Source organism: Aquila chrysaetos, chromosome 11 (assembly GCF_900496995.4).
Source record: "Aquila chrysaetos chrysaetos chromosome 11, bAquChr1.4, whole genome shotgun sequence".
Lineage (NCBI taxonomy): Eukaryota > Metazoa > Chordata > Aves > Accipitriformes > Accipitridae > Aquila > Aquila chrysaetos.
The window spans coordinates 4102226-4116071 of NC_044014.1; the positions used below are offsets into that span (position 1 = coordinate 4102226).

Consider the following 13846-nt stretch of genomic DNA (forward strand, 5'->3'; position numbering starts at 1 on the left):
GCCATGTAAACCTTGCACCCCCAATACCCGGTTCCCATATTGGAAGGACACATAAGAAGTGCATTTTTAAAAGTTCATTTGATTTCACAGAAAAATGATGCTGGGAGGGCTTGGTTCCTGAACAGCGCCAGTAACTTTTCAGTACAGCTACCCATAGGTTAAAATAAATAGAATTTTGCTTGATTTTGCTTTGCTTTTGCTTTGCTTTGCAAACACCCCTCATAAACTAAGTTTTCAGGACTATTCTTCTCCTAGCAGGGATTATCTGCACAACCACCCTCAATTACTCCTCAAGGATGGGAGCCTCAGTCTTTTAATATACAGTTAGAGATGATGTGGAGAATCCGCCTTTCAGATAACAGCCTACTGCCTGAAACATCTGTCCAGAAAGTGGATAAAATACAGAAATAATCTGGAGGAGAGAGGCCAGAAGAGAGAGGTCTGCTCCGTGCCTGCCCGGACAGCAGGATGATCCTTTTCCTTTGGCTCTTATGTCTTTCCCTTGCCCCAAAATTGCTGCTCCAGAGCTCCGGGAAGCCGAAACGCCCCACTCCAAGCACGTGCTGAATTTTGCACAAACCAGTGAGATACTGGAGGAGCTGAAGCTCCCTCAAGGTCGGTTAGCAGCTGAATGGAAGTTTTAAAAGCTTCAATTTGAAGTTAAAGACCTGTCGTTTCAGGCTCCCCACCGAACCTACCGTGTATCTTCTTTCCTAGCAGCTGATTACAAAGGCTGTTTCACACTTGATAAATGTTCGATCGCAATCCAAATAGTTTGAAGAAAAATCCACGTGCCTGAGGATTGCCCCCTGTTAAACCTGAAGATGTTTGCTTCAGAGCTTTCTCCTTTACAATCTGTAATCTAATTTCTCCAGTAATGATATAATTATTTGTGTCTTTGGCCTCAACGTATGTCACTTACTTTGTTTGTATCATGAATTCAACGTTATGTATTAGAAGCAATTACTGTTTTCCTGTCCCACGCCCCCATACATTGCATACGTAATGTTTAACAAAGCAAATCAGCTAAAGCAAAGAGCGATGGTGGGTGTCGTTTAAAAAAATCACCGCTGAAATGCCACGGGCAAGTCCTCGGTTGGTGCAAATTGCTGTTACTCGTTGCGGCCCAAGTTCCGTGTGCTAAGGAGCTGCCCATAGTATTTTGACAGTTCGCAGTGTTGCTAATGATGGAAATCCAAGAAATCTCGGTAATACGGGAGACTGTGATTTTCATGGTGAGGTTTCCTGCAGGCAGGCGGGGTTTTCTCTTCGGAGGGACTTTTGCCAAAGGGAAGAGTGCAGGATTAGATGCGTCTTCCAGCCGAAAGCTGCTAAATTTTGCTAAAATCTACTTGGAGGTGCCCGGCTGTACCCCGTGGCGTGCAAGGCCTGGGTATCACGGGGTGGCCACAGCTGCGGCCATCTCGGTACCTCCGCCACGGGGAATCCCGGGGAGCTGAGGCTGCGCGAGGCTTCAACTTCTGCGGGACAGAGGCAGCAGCTCCCGGCAGCAGGTGCTCGGAGGACAAATGACGGACACGGTGTAAACATCCAGCGAGGGCCTGAAACGTGCTTATAAGAGAATCAAGATCTTTAGGCTCTTCACCGTGTAATTTCACGCGCAAAAAATGAGGCTGGCTTATTAATTTTGATGGACAATTGATCTGGTTCAAGGGTTTGATTTGACTAGAAAAGGAATGTGCTTTTTCCCAGGCTGATGGAGAAGCACGGGATATATGTAATGCAGAAGGCTCGATGATTATACAACAAAAAGATGGGATCACCACCTGCCCACATTCTTGTGATAAGCAGATGAAGAACGTCTGTCAAAACATTAATTCCCAAATCTATGGGGGTAACGTGGAATACAAATACAAATAAACGCACGTCGGAGCGCGCTCTGGTTATCTCACCGTCAGCCGAGATAACGCCCCGGCGCGACGATACGATCGTCACATCAAATTGGGCGCTCGGCGGGGATGGATGCGTCAGTCCCACCGTTTTTAAAGATGTCAACGGCGGGGGCCGAGCGCGCCTTGCCTGCCTTTCTTCCCCGGCCTCACGACATCACTTTCCAACCCTGTGCGGGGCGAGGACGGGTACGATATAATAATCGCACGCTCAAGCGGAGGGATGACGGCGATACAAAGAGGCGTGGGGCGCAGGCCGGACTTCGGTACCGGATCCCGTGGGTGCTGGGTGTCCCCCCCCACCCCCGCTAGCGGTCCCCAGGCCTGGCAATGCCAGCCTGGATGCGACCGGGACGTGGAGGGGGGGGACACACGGACACGTACACGGGTGCGGGGCAAAGCGCGGAAGCCCCGCGGGCGCGTTGAGCGCGGGTGGCCGAACAAAGGCGGCGGTCTGCCGGCCCTACACGCCGCCCCCCCCCTCCCAAACCCACCCACAACCCCCCCCCCCCCGGGCCGCCGCCGAGCGCAACAGGCACCGCGGCCCCGCGGAGCCCCTTCCCCGCCCCGCGGAGCCCCTTCCCCGCGGGTGCGCTCGGGGCGGCCCGGTCCCGTTCCCTCTGTCTGTCCGTGTGTGTGTGTGTGTCCGTCCCCCGTTTCTCCCCCCCCCCGCCCCTTCCTCGCTGCGTCTGTTTGTACTTTAGCTGATCCACTAATCCCCCGAGAGAGCCTATTTGTAGTGAAGAGTATCTATAGGGGGCGAGGCTGGTCCATGTGGGTTTGTGTCATTGGTTTGCAAGGAGAGACCCCGCCTATTGCCCAAAAAAAAAAAAAAAAAAAAAAAAAAAAAAAAAAAAAAAAAAAGACGGAAAAAAAAAAAAAAAAAAAAGGCACTGAGAGCCCCTACCTCTCCCTCCGCTCACCCAGCTCGGCGAGGGGGAGAGTGCGCTCCGCCCAGCACCGCCCGGGCACTTTCCCCCCCCTTTTCTGGCTTTAAAAAAAAAAAAAAAAAAAAAAAGAGGGTGGAAAAAAAAAAAAGAGGGGGGAGAAAAAAAAAAAAGGAGGAAAAAAAAAAAAAAAACCAACGACCCTCCCCCCCAAGTTGCAATTAGCATCCTCCCCGCTGCTGCTGGGCTCCGCGGCGGGGCTCCGCTGCCCCCGTCCGCTCCCGGCGCGGCGGCGGGCGGAGCAGGAGAGCGGAGAAGAGGAGGGGGGGGGGGGGGGAAGGATTAAGTTGGGTTTTTTTTTTTTTTTTTTTTTTTTTTTTTTTTTTTTTTTTTTTTGTGCGGTGTGCGAGCTGGTGGCGTTTTTAAGGTGGATCTCCGACAAGCAGAGCCCGGCGGTGGTGGATGCGGGGAAGGGATGCGGAGCTGAAGCGCGGTGCGGGGCTGCCGGCGGCCGGGCCGGGAGCAGGTAAAACGGGCCGGGGGTGGTCTATGGGGGGGTGGTGAGGGTGTATATGGGGGGGTGAGGGGGGGGGGGGGGGAACGGCGTCCGGGTGCTGTCGCCCGGGCTGCGCTACGCGAAGGACAAGGGAAGGCGAGGACATCTTTGCTTCGATGTCCCCCGTGCGATGGGGATGGAGGAGGAAAAGGAAAGAAGGGAGGGGGGGGTGTAGGGGAGGAGGAGGGGGGTGTATTATGGAGGGGGGGGGGGGGCTGTTGATGGTGGTGGGAGGCCGGCCGCGCAAGTTGCGCGGGTGCCGGGCGGGCGCGGAGCTTGGGGTGGAAGTGGGAAATCTTTTGTTGTGGCGGGCCCCGCATTGTTTACTTAGTACCGAGCAGCCGCCGACAACATCTGCCGGGGGATTAACGGGGCGGCGGCAGGAAAGTTTGGGGAAGGGGAAACCCGCGGAGCGGCCGCCAGCTCCGCGTCCCCCGGCCGCCGCATCCGCGGCGGCCGGGGGACGCGGAGCAGGCGGCCGCGATCCGTTGTGTTGTGGTTTTTTTAAAAAAAAAAAAAAAAATTAAAAAAAAAAATTAATATTTTTACTCTTCTCCATTTTAATTTTTTTCATTATTAGTAGTTTCTTTTGGCTAAAGAACCGCACTCGCCCCCTCAATCACTTAGCAACTCTCCGGGCTTAACCCCGCCGTGCCGGGTGTCCGCAGGGCAGGGCGGTACGCGGGCCGCGCTTCGCTCCTTCCCCCCCCCCCCCCGGAGCCTACACCCCAGACTTAATTTCTCCAATATTTATGTATTATCTTATTCCTCCCCCCCCCACCCTCTTCCCCGGTTTGAAAATTTTAAACCCTCCCCCGATACGACCGGCAAGCAAAATCAGAGGAGCTGCGCGGGTGCGGGGATTTACGCGTGTTGTTCTTTTTCACCAAAAAAAAAAAAAAAAAAAAATTACAGCACCCACCCCAACTTGCTGGACTTGCAGAGGGGGAAAGAATAGCCTTTTGTCCTGCCGAGGGACGTGCCCCTAAGGTAAATCCTGGCTGGGGCTTAGCGCTTGGTACTTTGCCGGGTCCCATGGCTCTGCCTGGCTGTGCTAGGGAGGAGGAAAGTGGGAGATGGAGATCTCAAAGTAGTAGAAGTAATTTCTTCTTTCAGCTACACTTCTCCGCTGCCTTTGAATTGCCTGCAATGAATGTACGTAGCTCTAATTGAAGTACTTTAATCATTCACACTTGATTAAGTATACCGTGACCGGAGGAGAGGAGTACACACGGCTCCCTAGAACGTGAGGGATGGTATGACATTTTAATCCCGTGTTTTAAAAAACATTAGTGAAGCAGGAAAAACGATAGCCGGTGACGGTTAGGTATAATGGACCGTTGTTTTCATACAGATGGTGGCTTACCGACGGGAATGAAATTGCAGTTATTGCAGATATTTAGGCGGCGGGGGGGGGGGGGGAGCACATACTTTTCAGTTTGTTTAAGCACAGTGAAGAAAATAATGATAGACGAGATGCCTGGTGACAAAATGCTTTTGTTCCTGTTTCCATCAGTGCATAAGGGCGCCGACCTGCTTTAGCATTCTTTAAAGGTCTCTTTACCAAGGAAAATTGAAGACGGTCTCATTATAGGCGAGTGTGTTCAGAATACTATGAGGTATTTATGAATTCAGAGGTGATTGTTGAATCGCAGACATTTCAATTACGCATCCTGTAGTAAAAAAAAAAAAAAAAAAAATTATTTGTGGCGATGTGTTCTGTAATCTGTTATTAACATAAAGCTGATTTGTGCTCGAGCTCCGGAGCTGGCCGAGGGAATGGGTTCGTCCACGGGGCTCGAATCTTAAACAAAGATTTGTATTCTTCGCCTCGCAAAACTTTCTGCTGCAGGGGCAGCCTGAAGTTCCTATAAAAGCGATTGTTCGGGAAACGTCAGCTATCGTCAGTATTTTTCTGGAAAATCTGGCGTTGTGAATGCAGGGCGGTATTTTTAGAAAGGAGCTTTTTATTTTTGGACGCGTTTGGGAAACCCACCTGTTAGTCATTAGCAGGGAGTGGGGACAGAGGTTCACTTTCATCGTTAGCGAACCCGGGCGCATCTGGGGGCTGCGGGCAGTTATTCCCTTCACCTGAGCCATTCCAGTCGTGGACAACCAAAGTATCTTTCCCTTTAAAACTCATAACCCAGCATGTCTAAAACTGAAGAGAAGATAAGATAGTTTAGTCAGAGCCGTGAAAAGCTCCTGTGTTTTGAAATGCGGATTGCCCGAGTGTTTGACTTTTCATTTTTCCCTTAGAACTTCAGACCCAGATGCTTCCTCAGTCCAGAGTTTTATTGTCAACTTCATAGCCTACAAATTGAAGATGATGTTTTCTTGCAGTCAGCTTCCCTTGTTTTTAAGGTAGTTTTCTTCCTGGCCCAGCCTGTTTGGGATTCCCAAGGTTTGGCTGGCCGGGGCAGCTCCGGACCGTGATGCCCTGCAGAGCTGCAGCCCCACAGCCGTGTTCGCTGACAGGTCTCTCTTATCCCAACCCGCTTTTCGAGGGCAAAGTTGTTGCCCTTTTCCACTTTTGCTCTTCCTAGATGGAAAACGTTCAAAGGAATTTCCTCACAGCAAAAACTGTAGCACAGACTGTCATCTTTTAATGCTCTTGTTTCAGTACAGAGACTTGTCCAGTGATAATTCCTCATATCAGGGAAAACATCAGCCTCAAAGTATGAGGTCCCAGGCACGAGGTGGAAGTAGCGTACTGAAATCTTTGGCCAGGAAAATCAATTTATCCAACAGGCTGGCAGCAATTCAAATAAAACTTCTTCAGTTCAGCTCACTCTGGTTAAGAATAGGTACTTTAAGGAAAAAAAACCACGAATCTGGGTTTACCCAAGCTTTTGGAAAAGGTAGGTTAATTTTCACTGGTTTTGTGGTGCTGTTTACTAGCTGTGGGAATTGAAAGTGGCTTCGTGTTTAAGCGGAAGAAATGCAAAAGCTTCTCTAAACACAGCACTGGCAATTTGCAAGGGTTTTGTTAAAATCTGGTGGATGGATGATGCTGTCTCAAAAAATCTGATAGGTGTCATATTTACTCCTCACATCAGATCTAGCAAGTATTACTTTCTTTGCTTGATACTCTGGCTGTAGTAAGTTAAAGAAGTAGAGAGTGGAGCTGCTGGTGAAGAGCTTTTCAGACTGGGGTGATTACACCTGCCCTAGAAATTCGGGATTTTTCAGAGTACAGGGACCCTTCGCCCCCAGCAGTTTCCCCCCCCCCAGATCTGTTTGCAGCTTCGCCCCCCCCCCCCCCCCCAGTAAAATCACGCTTTTTTGTATGTTTGGTTATTCCGCAGAGCTTGAGAACAGCACCCTGAGCCAGTCTCCTAGCTCTTGGCATTTGGATACAACAGGGAGTAAGGAAATGTGATATGGATCTTAGTAATTTTTATATTTGTTGTCCTGCTCCAGTAGGAATCACAATTTTGTCGTAAGAAGGATAAAGCCCTGAAATATCTTTTATTTCCTCAGCACAGCCCACTTAACTCTTAAAATGAAAATTATTCTTGCGCTAAGGATATTTAGATTATAGGCTCTGACCGGAGGAATGGCATCGGGGCTCACAGGCGAGTGCAGGGGGGAGTGCGGGGTGGTTGTTTGGGTCCCCTCTTGCAGGGAACGCTGAAACTTTGGAGGGGAGGTTTTGGCACGTCACCGCTGGTTTCGCTCTTGACTGGGACAACACAAACATTTTAGCCAGGAATTGGCGTTTTCTCCACCGCTGTACGTGATGCTGAAAGATGCGATTCCAAAATGGACTTTGTCATGCCCACATGCGCCTGGGCCAACTCTCATTCCTTCTCCCGTGTTCCCGTGGTTCGTTGTTTTGTTCCTTCTCCTTTGCCAGAGGAAGTAAAATAAAGATAAGTTTTAGGTGAAAGGATGAAAAATGCTGTGACTGTCCTTTGCCCCAGCGAGGGCACGCAAACCAAACCTTGTCATTATGCCGTGCATATCTTCTCCTTCAGCTCAGCCCCACCGTGGTGAGGAGTCTGGGATCTTTGGCATTTTACAGAGTGTTGCAAAGGCCCCAGATTACATTTTCTCTGAAGTCAGCAGGAGTTTTTTGGTAACAGAGCACTGAAGAATCAGTTCTTATTTATTTAGTTCTACAACGACCAATGAAGCTTTATGAGTGTGCACTCCTCTTTTGTGCACCCTGAACCCTAATGATTTCTTAAAAAACAGGAATTGTTTTCACAGGACTAAACATCTGGAGTTTTTAAATTATTTTTTGTTTCTCCTCTCTGAGGTGGTAATGCTGGCGGGATGTCACGTTTGGGAAACGTGATGGTGAGATTGCAAAGAGAAAGGTGAAGACTTCTTGTTTGGAAAAGAGGTACTGGACTGTTGGGAAACAGAAATCCCATTTTGTCACCTCCTTCTTCAAGGCACGAGGGGCCTGAGTCCAAATTTGCTCCAATCTCACCTAGATTTGACGCCCTACTTGAACTTTGTGGGTTGAGACTGTGAGAGAATCCCTGCTGCACCGGCTTTGGGGTTCGCTTTGGCCGGTTGGGTTTGTTGTACTTGGTCGGGTGAGGGGGGAGCACGGTGGTGCTGTGTGGGAAGATCTTGGTGGTCCTGCTGGCAAAGTTGGTGGTGGCTTTTTGCTCTGTAATGATTTGTTAGTGCCGGTGTTATATTCTTTGTGGCTTCCATGGGATTATTAAAAAGAAATACATCTGGAATAGTTGGAGGGGAAAAATGCCTGGTGGAACCAGAGTGGTCTGATCGTTAGCACCGGCTTTGATGGATCCGTCAACCCCTCACGGAGGTAATCAGTGCTGCTGTGTGATGAGGTTGCCCACTTCTGGGATTTTTATGGTGCTTTTAGCCCATCCTGGAAGTCCAGCCAGGAGCAGAGTCCTCTCCGGGGGGATGCCGGAGGCTTGTCCCTGCTCTGCGGTTTTGCCAGGAGAGGACAGCCCCCGGGATGCCATCACCTTTCAGGGTCCCCCTGCTCCACAGCTGACTGGAGCTGCATGCGCTTGCGTTACACGGTTATTTTGGATAATTCCACCTTGTTTTTCAAATACATGGTCTTCTGGGTGGATCACGGTAGGCATCTTGATAGGCTTCCATAAAGTCCCATCTGTTCCGGGACTTTACTGTAAAATGCAAATAAAACCCAAGTTACTCAAATACGTCAGTAGTAGATTTTAATTATTAATGACTTGCTCCTCCAACCTTATCTGGCAGTAATTTCATGTATACTTTAAGCCAATAAAAACCAGTGGCCCTGCTGAAAGTAACTGCCCTGCTTCTGGGCTTCCGCCCATCCCTCCCGCCAGAAATAAGCTTTACATGGTTAAAACAACCTGCTTACCTGTTGAATTTTGGGCTCTGCTTCGCCCAGGCCCTCTCCCTAATCCCCACCAGCAGTCCGAGCAGCGTGAGATTAGGAAGGACCTTTGCCACCACGGTGGCCAAATCAAGGTTGACCAAATCACACCCTTCTTCAGCCCCAGGCGCAGAAAGCGCAGGGTACCTTGGCGGTGAGTTTTTTGCGGAGATGCTGGTAGGAACCTCTCTGAATTGATTTGTCACACGAGGACCGCCGCAGTTGCTCCCGTGTACATTAACTTGTGTAGTGTTGTCAAATACTCAGCCACTATTTCTTTGCAACAACGCATACCAATTATTACTTAAATAGACCCCTGAAGCACAGCGCAGAGGGAGAATGTGTGGATTAGAGACATAATATTTACAAGGAGCCAAGTCTTTAATGAGACCAGGAATAATGCAGATGGATTCTCTGTTGCTAAATATAACAGATATGTAATGGATGCTGCCTATCATTTTTTTTTTAGCGACCCGTTCAGTTTGGAAAAAGAGTAACTTCTGTGCTGCGGAGGTTGGCACAAAATTGTAGGATATTCCAAAATTAGCCTGGCTTTTGGTTATTATTGTAATAACTCTAATGTATGGCTCTGCAAGGTATAAGCGACCCTGGCTGGGAGTATGGTTGAGCCCCTTTGAAATGCTGGTGGGCTTTGAGAAAAGCGATGGGTGTACAAGGAGTGCAGGATCGGCCCCAAAAGAGGCAGAGGGAGGAGATAGAGATCCATTAGGTTCCACACAGCTGATGCACTGGTGGAACTGATAGCATCATCATTAGCACAGAAAATAAACAAAACCAACAATTAATCACACGGCTGGCTCCTGTGCAGGCGACGGGTGTCGCGCTGTGGGGTGCGATGAGCTCTGCAGGTCCTCAGCCTGCCTTTATGGATATTCCAGTTTATATTTAGGGGAAGCCGCCGTGACACGGTCCCTCCCTTCTCAATAAACAATTCCGTTTTGGCCCTGCTTGCGCTTGCCGGTGTGAGCACGGCGGCAGCGCCGTCGTCGAGGGGGTCTCCCGGCTTTCCTGCATCTTTTCTGTTACAGCATCCCAAGCGTGCGTGCCGACATCCACGTCGGTACCTGGCTGAGGCTCCCCCAGGGTGTGAGGTCTCCGTGAGCACCTCATTTCTCTGCGGGTGATGTACTAGGAACGCTTTGGGCATAAGGAGCTCGTAGTTTGTGTTCCAGATAAAGCTTTTAATTAAAAATTGGCCTTCTGCAGGCCCCTTCGAATAACTGCGTCTTGGCTTTCCTCGTCAACTCTCCTCCTTGGTTTTATCAGCGTACCCTTTAGTTTCAGGACAAAATATGGGGGGCTGGGGGAATGTCCTTTGTTTGCATTAGCTGGAGGGAAAACCCTGTAAATTCCCCTTTAAAAGCATGCTAGGCCAAATATAAGAGATGGTAGTGGTACCTGTAGAGCTGTCATAAAGTGTCCACTTTTTTATTATCTTTATGCTGAAAACCATGTTTGGCGTGAGAGGGGACGTTGGAAGAAATCAGCAATTTAGGTGAAGTAGTTAGGCTAAATACCAGACGTTACACTTAAAAGTTGAGAGACTTGAGCTTTGCTGTAATTAGTTGTGGATGAAATTAATTTCGATTCAATACATGGAGAAAAAACCCTTTCCATCAGCTTTCATGATTTTGCAGTTATCTAAAGTTTCATGATCCCGCAGCACAAGCTCATGTAAGTTTTATATTTGCCACTTGTCTAAGCTAGTAGCAATTTTTATACAAAATGGTATGGTGCAACGTTCAAGCCTGGAGTTAGGGTATCCAGAAGTTTAGTACTGGAATACCTATGCTAACTTCAACTTTTACCCTTTGCTAATAACAGCAGCGTTTCTCAGAAGAAATACCTATTCTACCTATTCTCCGTTCCTAGAAGGAAACAAAATTTTTTAATATGCTGTAATATTATTCCTGGGTGAAGCACCAGGATGCCCGTGTGTCTGGTAGCCCCGTGGCCAGGGTCAGGCAGGGCTGTGGTGTGCCGCGAGCGCAGCCGCGTCAGGGCATCCAAAGTGGCAGTGCCTGTTGCTTTTTCAGGCAACTCTGTATTATTCTGACATATTTTTCCCATCTGTAAAGTTTGAGGAGCAGAAAGCATAGATCTGTATCTCTCTCTCTGGACAACAAAAGCTGTGAGCATTAGAAAGAAGCAGCGCAGAGCGATTTGGGGAGACAAAGTGCAATTTTAGTTTTGTCTAGCCAAAAGTTCAACATATTTCTTGCATTTGTGCTTTCTTGGAGGTGACCCAACTTCACTAAGTACTAGTTCCAGCCTTGCTTGGAGTATGAAATCTCACTCATATTTAGCCCCAGGCAGTCAGGTTGCGGCCAGTGACTTTTGTTGCGCTTGTTTCTGAAAAAATTGTGATTTGATTGATGTATCAGAAGGAAGAATCTGGCCAAGCGGGTCTCCGCTTGCCTGCTTTACCTTCAGCCATCACCCTTCCAGCCCAGGCTGTTTAAGGTGCTGGGAGCTGAAATGGGATGCACAGCCCTTACGATACGGTTAACGTTGCACATCCGAGTGCCCGAGAGGGGAATCGATAGCAGAGAGTAGAAATCAAAGCTTGAGGAGAGAGGCAAAGGGATGCAGAGAGAGGCTGCGGCTGGTAGTGATGAGAACAACCAACAGTTTCTGTAAAATATTAGAAATAAAACTAGGTTACTAGGTGACATTAATAGAAAAGACAAAAATATTGCACTTTGGGGGTGCAGAAAAAGTAATGGTATGTTTAGACGCCCGTTATGATTGTGGTAGAAGTGAATGTTAAACAGCCACTGCTTTAGTCAGACCTTTGTACGTCAGCCCTGGTATCTCTCATTGAAGAGGTTTACAGAGTAAACTGAGCCAGTAGCGCGTATTTTTTACTAAGTCTTGAAATACTGGAGTAGTCCCTGCGAACTGTAGCAATGCTTATGTTGTATTATTATAGGAAAGCCGTAAGCGGGCCAGGCTGAGTAACACAGACCTGTCAGCTTGACGTGAGTCCTGGGCAAACGATGCGAGTCGGTGGTAGGGGACTTGTTTAATGAAGGAGGGAAGGGCGGCGATGCACTCAGTCTCCATCAGCCTGAGTTTAGGGGCAGCACATCCTGTCGAACTAATTTTTCTTTTTTCATTTAGAAAGCTCATTGATGGGATTGGTAAAGGTAGCTGCGGGGATTTTAAAATTCAGCAAGAAATGCAGCTTGGTACAGCACCGCTGTTGTGGCTGGGGATGCGCAGAAGAGTGACTGGCGGAGACCCGGCAGACTGTCAGCTCCCAAAATACAGTTGTAAAATCAGAAGTAATTTCCAAACATCCGTTTCTAGCAGCCTCTCCAAGCACTCAGTTTTGTCCTTACGCTGCTTAACGTGTTTGTGAGCAACCCGTGATAAGGCAGAGAGTCACCGTTGCTAAAGCTTGAAATGTCACTAAGATTGGGAGAGTGGTAAATAATGAAAAGGAATGACCGCTGGTAAAAGCAATTTGTATTGCTGGGATACAAGCAGGTAATATTTCTCAGATGGCCAACTGTAAATTTCTCTATCTAAGAGAAACAATCGCAGGCCGTACCTCCAGGATGCTGTCTGGAGAAATCACGTCTTTATAGAGGAGCAAGGAGTCACGAGCGAGCGCTGCCGGTATGATATTATGGCCAAAGGTCTTGCGTGCTCCTTGCCTGCGCTGGCAGGTGCCTGCCGGGCTGGAGGAGGGACGTGGCAGCCGCCGCGTCCCCGGTGCCTGTCGAGGAGGGTCTGCGGAGGGCTGCCGGAACGCCGAAGGAGTCGGGAAGGGATGCAGGGGAAGGGTCCGGGGCCTCCGTCCGCTTGACTTATCCGGGAGAGTGTCGGAAGGGAAATTGGTTAAGGCAATTATTGTTGTCATGGGGAAAATAAATTGAATAATAAAGAGCTCTTGGGTCTAGCCGGTAGAGTTTTAACAAGGCCCGATAGCTGGAAGGTGAAGCCAGGGAAAGGCTAGAGCTAAGGTCCGTGGTTTCGGCACCGTTGACGGTGGAGGAGGCTGCTGAAGGCGCTGGCGGTTTCTCCACCTTTGGAAACACCAAATTCAGGGATGTTTATTCATTGGAGTGAGCGACGCTCAAGCAGGGATTAATTTAGGTAAGTTAGTGTGGAGTGTGTCAGCTGGAAAATCACAGTGGTCTCTTCTGACCTCAAAATCCAGGAAAGCCCGTCGTTTAAATGAGAGCGTCCAGATGTTTGCAGATCCCAAGCACCAGCATTGCGGGTTTTCTTCAACAGGATGACTTGCAGAGACGAGACCTGTATCTGAAGGTGGAGATTGCAGGATGTGACCTTTAGTGCTCAGGAAAGAGCGTAGGTTTTTAATTTTCCCACCATTTCCCTGAAAAATTCCTCGTATCCGTTGCACGGATGAGTTACCTCCAGCATCAACACCAGGTACTTAGCACTAGGTAAGAAGTTAGTAGGGGCCACGTTAGCCTGTATTATGGCTAATGGCTGGGTCAGATGCGAATAAGTTTAGGTGGAGGAAGGAAATGAGGGAGGATTACTTTTTTTGATAGCTGTGTGCTTTATCTAATTGCGCAGTATTTATTCAAACTCCAAGTCAGCTCTTGGTGGCCACGGGACATCAGAAGTCACTCCAGCCCTGGTGGGAAACTTTTGAGCAGAAGAATACAGACAGGAGTGCAAACTGATCAAAACAGGTCAAACCCAGATTTAAAAATTAATTATACCTTGCTTGTGTCTCTATTGGAACCAAACCAATGCATTTGTGTGCAATTTATTTTTATTTTGAAGTGAGACTGTACAGCTGGATGTTTGCAGATTTACTCTGCTTTTAGGTGAGTTTTCATATTGGTCTGTCCATCTCGTCCATCATTCATGGATGAGGTTTGTGGGATTGCTGGGCTCCGGTCCGTGTTGTGCTTGAGTATGTATAGATATATAGATGTATATATACACACACACAGAGGTACATATCTGCTGGGTTTACACTGGCTTTTTAGGTCTGGAAGTTGAATATATTAAAAGCCTAGTTGCAAAGAAAACAGGGAGCGCATGAAAACATTAGGCAGCGCATGGCAATGTTTAATGGTTTATTTGGCCACTCGAGGTCTCTGTGTGCTTGCTGACCTCTGGGAGTGAA

General features: G+C 48.5%; 1 protein-coding gene across 1 annotated transcript in view; it reads left to right on the forward strand.

Annotated features, from left to right (window-relative positions):
• Window positions 1–3204: 3204 nt before the first annotated feature.
• CTBP2 (C-terminal binding protein 2) overlaps window positions 3205–13846 on the forward strand; it is a 142333-nt gene continuing 131691 nt past the window's right edge. The window contains exon 1 of the mRNA XM_030031501.2: window positions 3205–3323. The gene's annotated coding sequence lies outside the window, so the exon portion shown is untranslated. The remainder of the gene's footprint in view (window positions 3324–13846) is intronic.